The sequence below is a fragment of the Eptatretus burgeri genome, chromosome 17, assembly GCF_056783735.1.
Source record: "Eptatretus burgeri isolate ZD-2024b chromosome 17, Ebu_testis_v1, whole genome shotgun sequence".
Taxonomy (NCBI): Eukaryota; Metazoa; Chordata; class Myxini; order Myxiniformes; family Myxinidae; genus Eptatretus; species Eptatretus burgeri.
Window position 1 is genome coordinate 58,692,925 of NC_140977.1, and position 13,146 is coordinate 58,706,070.

Sequence of the window (13,146 nt, forward strand, 5' to 3'; positions counted from 1 at the left end):
TATATCGATGGGTCAATCCAGTTTAGGTGAACGTGGAGGAGTCAATCCAGTTTGGGTGAACGTGGAGGAGTCAATCCAGTTCGGGTGGAGATCGATGGGTCAATCCAGTTTGGGTGAACGTGGAGGAATCAATCCAGTTTTGGTGTATATCGATGGGTCAATCCAGTTTAGGTGAACGTGGAGGAGTCAATCCAGTCTGGGTGAACGTGGAGGAGTCAATCCAGTCTGGGTGAACGTGGAGGAGTCAATCCAGTTTAGGTGAACATGGAGGAGTCAATCCAGTTTGGGTGAACATGGAGGAGTCAATCCAGTTTAGGTGAACGTGGAGGAGTCAATCCAGTCTGGGTGAACGTGGAGGAGTCCATCCAGTTTGGGTGAACGTGGAGGAGTCAATCCAGTTTTGGTGAACGTAGAGTAGTCAATCCAGTTTAGGTGAACATGGAGGAGTCAATCCAGTTTGGGTGAACATGGAGGAGTCAATCCAGTTTGGGTGAACGTGGAGGAGTCAATCCAGTTTGGGTGAACATCGAGGGGTCAATCCAGTTCAGGTGAATATCGAGGGGTCAATCCAGTTTAGGTGAAAGTGGAGGAGTCAATCCAGTTTGGGGGAACATCGAGGGGTCAATCCAGTTCAGGTGAACATGGAGGGGTCAATCCAGTTCAAGTGAACATCGAGGGGTCAATCCAGTTCAGGTGAACATTGAGGGGTCTATTCAATTTGGACAAAGTTCAGGTGATGAGAACCTCCTCTATGGCAGCTATGTCCTTCTTCAGATGTGGTGAACAAAACTGATGAACCCTCAATAAATTCCTATACAATGTTAAAACTACCTCTTTTGATTTTTAAATGACCCCCCTCAAATACACCGTCATCACACGTGACATACCAAAGTCTGTTCATTGTCCCTAGGGGTATTGTCCCTATTTTGGGGGGGGGGGTTATGATTGAGTACACAACTCGTTATTTACCTTTCTACCTGAGGGAAATGACAGAGCCGGCTGCCATCGACACATCCTTTCACATCTGAACGTTTCTGTGCTGGAAAATGGGTCGACCAACAGCAGGATCACGATGGATTTTCAGCCGCAGCGGAGGATCAAGTAATCGAACAAACGACCAACCAGGACTGCAAAACTGCACGTGGTTTTGTTGTTATTAACCTCCGCCATCTTCGAAGATGGATGAAGGTTACTGTTTTCACCCCTTTCTGTTTGTTTGTTTGTTTGTTTGTTTGTTTGTGAATAGTATTACGGAAAAACTCCTCGACGGATTTCGACGAAACTTGGTGGGGGGGGGTTAGGTATGGTCCAAGGATCATGCCATTGAATTTTGGACTGGTACAAAATCCCTGCCCCCCCCCCCCAAAAAAATATTGTTAGAGAAAAAAATTTTTTTTTTGCATTTCCACATGTTTTAAGTGATTTCCAACCCCCCTCCCCCAAATTTATATAACCCCCCCCCCCAAAATAAAGAACTTTTTTTTTTGCATTTCTACATGTTTTAAGTGATTTCCACCCCCCCCAAAAAGAAATTGTTACCCCCCAAAAAATTTAGAGGAATTTTTTTTGCATTTCTACATGTTTTAAGTGATTTCCAACCCCCCCAAAAAAAATTGTTTGAGAATTTTTTTTTTTTGCATTTCTACATATTTTAAGTGATTTCCAACCCCCCCAAAAATTGTTTTAGAAAAAAAATTTTTTTGCATTTTTACGTTTTAAGTGATTTCCAACCTCCCCCCCAAAAAAAATAAATTGTTAGAGAAAAAAAAATTTTGCAACTTTTTTTCAACAAAATTTCTAATTTTTTTTGCATTTTTAAATGTTTTAAGTGATTTCCAAAAATCTCCCCCCCCCCACAAAAAAAATGTTGGAGAAAAGAACTATAACTCTGTCAGCACTGTTGACATCATATTTAATGAATAAGATATAAGGTTCATTTGAGTGACCCAGCAGTATTGGCGGCGGAGGTTTTGCACTCTCCCGAGTGCTCCCCCTCTAGTTACTCTTTGTCGTGACGCAGTCCATCGATGGTCACTCTCCCAAAGTCACCAATGTGAGAATTTCGCCAGGTTTCATGATGAGACGCATTTGAGGAACGATTTAGACATCGCATGAAGAAGGAGCGATGAAATCCAAGTCACCAGAGTCATTGAGATCATCGAAGATAATGCTGGACCCTTTCGATACGTATCATGAAGAACTCCTGAACTCGTTCACTGCTTCAGAACAATGCGAGAATGACGTAGTGGAAGCACCTGAAATTGGTGGTGGCTGCACAAAAATTCGCGGATGACCCTTCTGCACAAGCAGATGGTTCTGGCGACGGTTATGTCCTATCCCAAGATGGTGCACTAATCATCGACGGTATGGTCCTGTTGATGCAATTTCTCCGAAATTAGCATCATGGGTTTGAGGGTGATAAAAACAATTATACAATGTTGTGAATTAAAACTTGATATCGAAATAAATGTATTAAGTCTGAAATGGAAAATGTACTCAAGTATGGTGTGATTGTGTGTGCTTGAACGTGTATCCATTATTTTTTTATTTTAATTAACATAATCATATCTTTCCAAAATCGACAACCGACTGCTCGCCACAGTCGGAAGCACGCAGACACCAAACTCATCGAGGACCCGGTCCATCTCTGAAAAAGGAGTACAGAAAAGGTAAATCAAACCAAAGCAACATCAAGATCAAACAAATGGAAACCCAACTGCCCTGGTTTCCCAAAGGCCGAGCCCGCCGAAGCCCACGCGAGAGTGAAGTGCCACCAGAAAGCCAACGGCTCCCGGGGCTACCCCGGAGGCATGAGTGAACCAATGAGAATCATGGTCTGACTAGGCCTGAAAGCCCACCTGCCGGAGCACCCACAGCCTTTCCAAGTCAGGGCAACAAGCTTGGTTGGGACTGCATCTGCACATGAGTGCCACCCGCACATTCACGAGGAACTCCCTCGAGTGGGACTCCCCCCTCCTCATTTTGGCAATGCCTGGCTGACTTCGCCACTCCAAGGAGGGCTTTACGACACACCTGCCCCATCATTATTGTCAGCGACCTGCCCCGCCGCCCACAAGCTGTCACCAAGCCTGTACCTCAGGGGTCAGGACAGGGACCTCATATCTGCCAAGGATCCATACATTCCCCAGAAAGGAATCATCTGGCTCACGCTCACCACGGGACAGTCAAGATTGATGGCATTAACTATCCTTCAGGCCTGCTTCCATTTGCGGCAAGGCACTGGATGTGGACAGAGCTTACAGAACACCAATATGTCATGTCTATTCATCACCAGACAAGCACGTAGCTTTCGAGGAGGCTGGCCATGAGCGACCAGACCCCTCGGTGACAGGGCAGTCCCACAGGACATGCTGGACAGTTTTGACCCCTGTGCATCAGGGTCGGGGACACTGGACAGACAGGTTCAGGTTCCTCAGGAACGGAAACACCTGGAACGCAAGACACTCGTGGGAAGCCTCCCATGCTACATGTATGTCTGTGTGGTCATTTATAAGACAGGGAGCCAAAAAGTTTTGCCAAAATTTTTCAGGCGTACATTCTGCGTGAGGGCGTATGTAAAGGACGTGATCCTCCCGCAGCACCTCCCTGAGACGCAGGTGTTCCAGGACCTGCAACAAGAGCAAACTCCTCAAACATCCAAAAATGCTGTGAGCTCCACCCAGAAAAGGCTGAGATAGCGGGAAAGATTGCCCTTCCAATTGCCAAATGAGCGGCCCGAAGAAGGAAAACAAAAACATGTGCGCCACTCCAGGGAGGGCTTCCGGGCAAAGTTTACCGATCATTAGGCAAACCGGGTCTTCTGACACAATTAAATCCATAAGGGTATGGTACATAAACACGCAGCATGCATATGAACACAGGACTGGAGACCCCTTTCCCTCCCAAGGAAGGGCTCATTCTAACTACGATCCTCCTATGCTTGCTCAGCTCCCCCAGAATACGCTGAAGAACAGCTCCTCCAGAGCCTGTCCCACCACAGGCAGAAGTGGGGAGAATGGATCCAAATACAGAAGTTCTTCTTCTTGTATATGGCAGCTCGGCTGCCGGGTAGCTATCATTTTGTTGGGACGCGACTTTGCCACTGATGGGATACCCCAATACCAGAACACTGGTCCACATTTTGCTGACTTCAGAAGGATGGCAAGCTGAGTCAACCCTATCTGGTGTTAATTCAGTGGCCAACAGGGCTCAAACAAAGGATCCCAAGATTCCAAGCCAGCCAACCTAACCACGAAGCCAACGCCAGGCATATTCAGAAGTTTACCAACCAAAACGGTCAGGCCAGGTGTGGGAGCATGCGCCAGAGCAGCGCGTCGCTGCATCCACTCGCCGCCAGTACTCCAGGAGCCTCCGTCTGGTCATCCCCAAGGCAGATGTCAGGCCCATCCCCACCCATCTCCTTTAGATTCTGATCAATCTGCTGCAACCACGAAGCACATGGTCGGCACATTGGCCTCCTCCACTCACTAAGCTCCCTCGATGAGAGAATCTGGTGAGAAGGATCAGCGTCAGTATAACGAACCACATGTCCATACAGCCGCAGCTGATGCTCACGGACTATGGAGGTAACAAATCTCATTTGAGTCTCTCTCAGCAACCGCTCAATGGACACAAAGTCCGACCAGCGATCGCAAAGGATTCTCCGAAGAGACCTGGTACCAAAGGAATTCTCCGTCTCAGATCCCTGGTCAGAATCCAAGTCTTACATCCAAAGAGCAAGACTGGAAGCACCAATAACCTGAAGACTCGGACTTTCATCCTCCCGCACAGGAACTGGAAGCGCCACATCCCATTATCCAGTGAATCCATGACTCCGCAGGCCCGACCCAGCCGTCTGTTGACCTCTGACTCACAGTCAGCAGAGACATGAATATCACTGCCAAGGTAAGTGAATCTCCACGTGACCTCAACATCCTCATCACAAACAGGCACAGACAGGACAGCAGCATCCAAGATGTCATTGAAATCCTGGATCTTGGTGTTGACCCAGGAAACCCGTAATGCCGGCAGCACCGACTCCTCATTCAGCACCTCGAGGGTCCCAAAAAGGATATCTATAGTCCCTGCTAAGATGACTGCATCATCTGCGAAATCAAGGTCAGAGATGTTGACATTCCCAATCGATGCACCGCAGCTTGATCTCTCTGACATCCTCCCCAGAATCCAGTCCACACACGTGCAGAAATGTGTGGGGGCCAATATACATCCATGGCGAACTCCCGTTACAACTGGAAATAAGTCAGAGATGGTACCACCACATCTCACAGCACTCTCAGTACCAGAGTATAGATCAGATATCAGATTGATCAATTTTGGTGGCACCCAACGAATACCAAGAATCCTCCAGAGGACATCCCGATTCACTGAATTGAACGCTTTACAGAGATCAAGATAGGCTGCAAGCAGCCCCTGCCGAAACTCTCGTCTGCGTTCTGTGAGGACCCAAAGAGCAAGGATGCGGTCAATCGTTGACCTCTTTGTAGTAAAGCCTGAGTGAGCCAATGACTGCTGTGGACGCTGGTGCTCAAGCAGATGGTGGCGAACCCTACCAATGGTGCCGGCACTGAGCAGCGTCACCCCTCGGTAGTTGTTGCAGTCTTGGTGATCACCCTTCCCTTTCCAGAGAGGGACAACAAGGCCCCTCTTACAGTCAGTCAGGATGATGGCTTCGTTCCAGGCAGAGCACAGAACAGCATGCAACGACACGAGTTCAGCATTCCACCATCCTTGAGAAGTTCAGCATGGATGCCATAGATCCCAAGAGCTTTACCCCATTTCAACCGGTTCACCGCAGCCTGTGTTTCCACAAACGAAGGTGGACCACAGTCGATCCTGGGGAGAAGGTGGTCAGCAATTGGTATTGTAACACCCCTGACATCCAAATCGACATCTGGTGGATCAGCCTGGTACAACCGCTCAAAGTAACAGGCCCAGCGGGTCTTCACTTCGGACTCCTCTGTCAAGAGCCTACCACTCTCTGCTCAAACTGCAGTACATCGAGGGATGGGCTTGGATGAATGCAATGCGTGAATTCCTCTATAAGCAGAACGAGAATCACTTGACCACAGGTGATACTCTACCCCCTCATAGATCCCTCACACATAGGCCTCCTTGTCCACTCTTAGCGCACGTACAGTTTTACGCCTCATCTCCCTGAACAGCTCAGCTCTGCCATTCAGCCTGGCCCTGCGACTCCAGTCAATGGTATACAGTGTCCCTTGAGAGGCAAAATTCTTCTTCACCCTCAGGTGAGTTCCAAGACATATACCGGCAACATCAAGGACGGTGGTGTTGAAGGCAGTACACAACTCTTCAGGATACCCCAAAGCATGCAGACCCCCAAATCTCCACTCAGCCTATTCACAAACTCCTCAGCTACTCTCTCATCCTTGAGCTTGCCAACATCCAGCCTAGACTGGGATGGTACCATTCTCCCAGATGTACGGTGTAACTTCAGAGTTGCTACAACAAGCCTGTGGTCAGTATTGAGGAACTGAGCACTCCGGTAGACCCTGCAGTTCTGGATCATCCTCCAGCGACCATCAACGAGGACATGGTCAATCTCCTTTGCTGCACCACTGGCATTGGAATACCAAGTCCAGCGATGAACCGGCCACCATAAATCCATGACTTCTTGCAAAGTCAAGGAACTTCGTGCAATTCTGGTTCACAGTTCCTAACCCATGGGGACCAACACACACCTCATAACCATCCCTATCAGTTCCAGTCGATGCATTGAAATCCCCCAAGACAAGAAGTGTATCTCGTCTGGGGCACTGATCAACCACAGACTCGAGTGTGGCGTAGAATGCATCCTTCACGGTGAGATCACTCGCCTCAGTGGGAGCATAAACAGAGACCAGGGAAATGTCACCTAAGGAGTGACGAATCCTTCGTCTCATAATACGCTCATTGACCGGTGTTACCTCAATTATCATTGGAGTCAGCTTATTGGACACAGCAACAGCAACTCCTTGGGAATGATAACCATCAGAGCGACCACACCAATAGTAGGTGTAACCACCCACCATTATCTCGCCGCAATCCGGTCTCCGAACCTCAGAGAGAGCTGCAATACCGATGTCCAAACGCTTGAGCTTAGATGATAACAGAGACAGGTGATCATCCTCCCTTAGGGATAGGGTGTTCCAGGCACCCACCCGAAGGGACCGCCTCAGGTTAACCCAAGGAGACCGCCGTCTGGTGGACAACACCTCAGCACCACTCCGACACACACCACCGCAATCTGACCCTGGAAGGTTACCCCGTGGTTTCCCTCCTATCGTCAAAGATTGGGGGTTCCGAAGGTTTTGCCCCAATCCCGTCATCCGGTGAGCTGCCCTGCGAAGGGAAGTTGCGCAGGAGGTACTCCCACGGAGTGGGTTTTCAGATTGTTTTTTAATCTTTGGAATGTTTTGCAGAATGAAGGGTTTTACGGTGGCCGGAATGCAAATCCTGCCACCAACCTCCTAAGAAAAAGTAATTCAACTGCAGGAGGACGTCCGCAGACACAGTTGGCCACTAGATATGGATGGCCGTTGGCTCACAAGGAGCTCCCCTGCCCTTTGAGCTCCTCCCCAAAACGGTTTTGATGACTAAATTGCACCCCTCCATGGTAAGGAGGCAGAATCGCCAATATGTGATCCTCTTCTTGACATCCTACCAGTGGTGAGGCCAGTTCTTATCAGCCTTGCCTCCAGAGTCGAAATTGACTCCGAGGATCTTCAGAGCCTCTGTCTGCTCCACATACTGGCAAGGAGAGGTGGAGCCTTCCCTGTGATCGTTAAAGTGCATGACCAGGGCACATAGAATGTGGAAGCCAAGGAAAGGTGGCTAACTTCCACACCACCTGCAGATATTCTTCACCAAGAATGTGATCAAGGTGGCGATAAAACTCTGCGGGGAGGCAGTCATCGCCCCCGGAAATTTATTCACAGCCAAACCCTCAACCAATGATGCAATCAGAAGCAACAGGCTGCACATGAAGAAGACCCAACCTGAACTCCAGTTCACCCAAATCAATGAAAGGGGGGAAAGCCTGGTGGGGGCTTGACCGTTGAGGTGGCCGGCTTCAGATCTTCTGGGGTCTGGAGTTCAAGTCCCTGATTTTTACTCATTTAATTAACATGAGGTGGGTTTACTGAGCCTGTCATTCTCCTGTGGATGGGAAAATGAATACCAGCTTCATGGTAACATGGGCACTGCATCAGCGGCACGGGGTGCCCTCACAAAGTGATGCAGCACACAAATAAATAAATAAATAAAATAACGATGACGGAGCAAAAACGGATCCAGTGGAAACTTAAGGATTATGTCACGTGATGTAAAATGTGCAGTGAAGTAAAGGAATACTCCACTGGAAATGTATCGTTATTGGTTCACGAAAAAATATTTTCACGAAAAAAATAAGTGACCACTATATTCGTTATTGTTGTGTGTCTGTCTGTCTGTCTGTCTATGTCTGTCTGTCAATGTCTGTCTCTGTCTGTCTGTCTGTCTGTCTGTCCGGAGCATAGCTCCGTGGGTTTTGATCTGATCCTGATAAAATTTTGGTGGGAGGTTTATATCATGATCTAGTTGTGTTTTCCTGAAAATGGGTGTGGTGCGCACATTATGGGTGGAGCCACGCCCAAAAAACGTGTTTTTAGGGGGTAGCCGATTTCAATTTGCATCTTCTCCGAGGGGGTTTGTCGAATATGGCAGGGGTTTCGGTATTTGGTTTGCCCAATGGCACCTGCACGGCCCCACCGAGCTCGATTTTTGATTTTCCTCCCAAGGTCAAGGTCACAAGGTCACGAACTTAGAAAATTGCGAATTTTGACATAAAAATAATACAACCGCCCAAACTTTGACCGCCCAACCGCCCAAACTAGGATGACAATATTTTTTATGCATAATCTTGAGGTCTTGAAACAATTTTGCTCTATCTCGAACACCTTGCCCGTAGTGCCCCCTTCAAGTTTGTTTTTACACTGATTTCATCAAAGTATGGATAATCCGAGGAGTGCGAAATGCCATATAGCCTATATGACGTTATATTGTTCCTGGAATGTTCTCGAGGAAGTTTTGCACCAAAGGTCATAATCCTTGACCTTTGACCTTTAAAGTTCGCAAAGGTTAAATTTTCAAAGTTGTGGGAATCGAACCGGGTTTTCGACCTTCGAGCTAACTCCAATAAGCTATAGCACATATCCTGTTTCCTTATTTTAATGTCCACAACATTGTTTTGTGACCTTAAAAGTTTATGCAAAGGTCAAATTTTGAAAGTTGTTGAACGAAACCGGGTTTTCGACATTTTGCAGCTAATAACCTGTCACTCGTACCACATCATGTTGATCATTTTTATAACTTGGTCAAACATTATCACATTGTCTCATCCTTCACTTCTGAAACAATCTACATCGTCAAATACCGCTCGTGAACCATCGTCGTCTTCAGACGTGTCCTTCCTATAATTCACGGGCCGGTTTGTTTGTTTGTTTGTTTGTTACTTACGAAATCTAAAGATTTCGTAAGTATATTGATTACTTCCGTTTCTGTTTGTTTGTTTGTCTGTTTGTAGGCACGATAACTCGAGAACGGAAGGAGCTACCAATGTCAAATTACACCACTTGATTCAGGAGGGTGATGGCTAGTGCTGATTAGATTTTGGTCAAAATCGGTCAAAGGTCAAGGTCACAGTGAGGTCAAACATCCAAAAAATGATAACTCGAGAACGGAAAAATCCACCAATGTCAAATTACATCACGTGATTCAGGAGGGTGATGGCTAGTGCTGATTAGATTTTGGTCAAAATCGGTCAAAGGTCAAGGTCACAGTGAGGTCAAACATAATTTTGTAAATTCACGTGGAGAAATGGAGTATTTTTGCTTGGCTCGACGTTACGAGTTCATTTTAACTTCGATTTTAATTTTGTCTTCGGTTTTTGCGATCGTTTAGGATGCTTAAAACTCGGTTGTCAAAATTCTGGTAAAAAATCGGATGTTTTGGAGACGTTTTAAGATTGTATAAAAAATATTTCACTCGACGCGTCACGGGTCTCATGTGGTGCAGCGCGCTCGAGCAGAGGCGTCGTTGATCACATAAAGGTTTTACGTGTGTGCGCTGACGGTGTTTTCGATAAAGATGGTGTTTAAAAGTCATTTTTTTTATCCCAATAAAGGTTATCGTCGCATGCCTGACTCGCTAAGCCGTCGGATTATGTAAAGATTGCTGGTGGATGGCCGAATATTACGGTTTTGTGACTTTGATAAAATAATATAAAATAATTGCGTGGAGAAATGGAGATTTTTGCTTCGGTCGACGTTACGATTTTTGATGGTTTGGTACAGAATCATCGTATAAACTTCTGGTTTGTGTCGCTACCTTCTCTAGAGACAGCTTTTATTAGGCAAGGTCAGAGGTCAAGTTGACGATTTCGTAAGTACCAGTCTATGACTGCTTGTTTGTCTGTTTGTTTGTTTGCCTGTCTGTCTGTTAGCAACTTTACGGCAAAACGGCTTTAGTAAACACTATCAAATTTAATCCACAGGTGGGTAATGAACCTCGGACGACCTCATTAACTTATGGGTCTAATTAGATCAAAGGTCAAGGTTAAGGTCATGAAAAGATCAAAACGGTTTAATTGACTTCAAACTAAGACTAAAATATTCCTTATTCAATTCCTTCTAATGAACATTCAGGTTTAGGATGTATCAAATTTTAATTTGGTCCACAAAATAAATTTATGCCTTAAATGGGCGGGATTTGTTGTGCCTGGCACCACTTGTTTGTTTCTTTGTTTGTGTGTTTGTTTGTGTGTTTGTTTGTGTTTGTTTGTGTGTTGTTTATTTGTTTCTTTGTTTGTGTGTTTGTTTATTTGTTTTGTTGTGTGTGTGTTTGTTTGTGTGTTTGTTTATTTGTTTTGTTGTGTGTGTGTTTATTATCTTGCCAAAACGAAGTTTTTGCAAGATATGTAAGTCAGCTTGTATGTTTTTTTTTTTTTGTCTGTAATCACATATAAAAATTCTGCAGAGCACAGTTATCATTGGAAATTTTTGTAACTTTGCATATCAGAGGCCTATAGAGGTCCCATTCAGCGCATAAAATTTTGAAGGTCAAGGTCAAAGGTCAAGGTCACTTTGTCGCAAATCAGGGGAGTCGACGAAACCCTTCTTTTTTGAGTAATTTTTATCGGATCGTCTTCAAACTTCATGGGAATATAGTTCATGGTCTGGCGCTCAGCTGATTAATTTTTGGTGGCAATTGGCCTTGACCTTCATGGCTAGCGCCTCAGGTCAAACATATTTGACCACAAGGTTAAATTTTCAAGTTTTAGGAACCATATCCTGTAGTACCTCAAATTGAACACCTCGATGAGTGCTTTCTAGATATGTCAAGATTGAGACATCATGACGTCATTTGGTGACGTTATGAGGAAAACATATTTTTCATGGTTACTCTGTAGAACGATTCTCATCGGAATCTCTCGTCGGCAGATATTCCTCAAGGAGTCGCTCCTGGTGGATAGCAGCTCTGTTCACCTCAGTGTGACCTTAAAGAAGTCACACGTGGTCACCTTTTGGCAAGATAATTTGTTTCTTTGTTTGTTTGTGTTTGTTTATTTGTTTCTTTGTTTGTTTCTTTGTTTGTTTGTGTTTGTTTATTTGTTTCTTTGTTTCAGTTTGTTTATTTGTTTGTGTGTTTGTTGTTTGTGTTTGTTTATTTCTTTATTTGTTTGTGTTTGTTTGTGTGTGTGTTTATTTGTGTTTTTTTATTTGTTTCTTTGTTTGTTTCTTTGTTTGTTTGTGTTTGTTTATTTGTTTTTTTGTTTGTGTTTGTTTGTGTGTGTTTATTTGTTTGTGTGTTTGTTTGTTTGTTTGTGTTTGTTTATTTCTTTCTTTGTTTGTGTTTGTTTGTGTGTGCTTATTTGTGTTTGTTTATTTGTTTAATTGTTTGTTTCTTTGTTTGTTTGTGTTTGTTTATTTGTTCCTTTGTTTGTTTGTGTTTGTTTCTTTCTTTCTTTGTTTGTTTCTTTGTTTGTTTGGGTTTGTTTATTTGTTTCTTTGTTTGTTTATTTGTTTGTTTGTGTTTGTTTATTTGTTTCTTTGTGTGTTTGTTTATTTGTTTCTTTGTGTGTTTGTTTGTGTGTGTTTATTTGTTTGTTTGTTTGTTTGTGTTTGTGTGTGTATTTGTTTGTGTGTTTTTTGTGTATCTGTTTGTTTGTGTGTTTGTTTATTTGTTTGTGTGTTTGTTTGTTTGTGTATTTGTTTGTTTATTTGTTTGTGTGTTTGTTTGTGTGTGTTTGTTTGTCTTTGTTTGTGTGTTTATTTATTTGTTGCTTTGTTTGTTTGTTTGCTTGTTTGTTTGGGTGTTTGTTTATTTGTTTGTGTGTTTGTTTGTGTGTGTTTATTTATTTGTTTGTTTGTGTTTGTTTGTGTGTGTTTGTGTATGTGTTTGTTTGTGTCTTTGTTTATTTGTTTCTTTGTTTGTGTGTTTGTTTGTTTGTGTGTTTGTTTATTTGTTTGTGTGTATGTGTTTGTTTATTTGTTTCTTTGTTTGTGTGTTTGTTTGTTTGTGTGTTTGTTTATTTGTTTGTGTGTATGTGTTTGTTTATTTGTTTCTTTGTTTGTGTGTTTGTTTGTTTGTGTGTTTGTTTGTGTGTTTGTTTGTGTGTGTGTGTGTTTGTTTGTGTGTGTTTGTGTGTTTGTTTGTGTGTTTGTTTATTTGTTTCTTTGTTTGTGTGTGTGTTTGTTTGTTTGTTTGTTTGTGTGTTTGTTTGTGTGTGTGTGTGTTTGTTTGTGTGTTTGTGTTTGTTTGTGTGTTTGTTTATTTGTTTCTTTGTTTGTGTGTTTGTTTGTTTGTTTGTGTTTGTTTATTTCTTTCTTTGTTTGTGTTTGTTTGTGTGTGCTTATTTGTGTTTGTTTATTTGTTTATTTGTTTGTTTCTTTGTTTGTTTGTGTTTGTTTATTTGTTCCTTTGTTTGTTTGTGTTTGTTTCTTTCTTTCTTTGTTTGTTTCTTTGTTTGTTTGGGTTTGTTTATTTGTTTCTTTGTGTGTTTATTTGTTTGTTTGTGTTTGTTTATTTGTTTCTTTGTTTGTGTTTGTTTCTTTTGTGTGTTTGTTTATTTGTTTGTGTGTTTGTTTG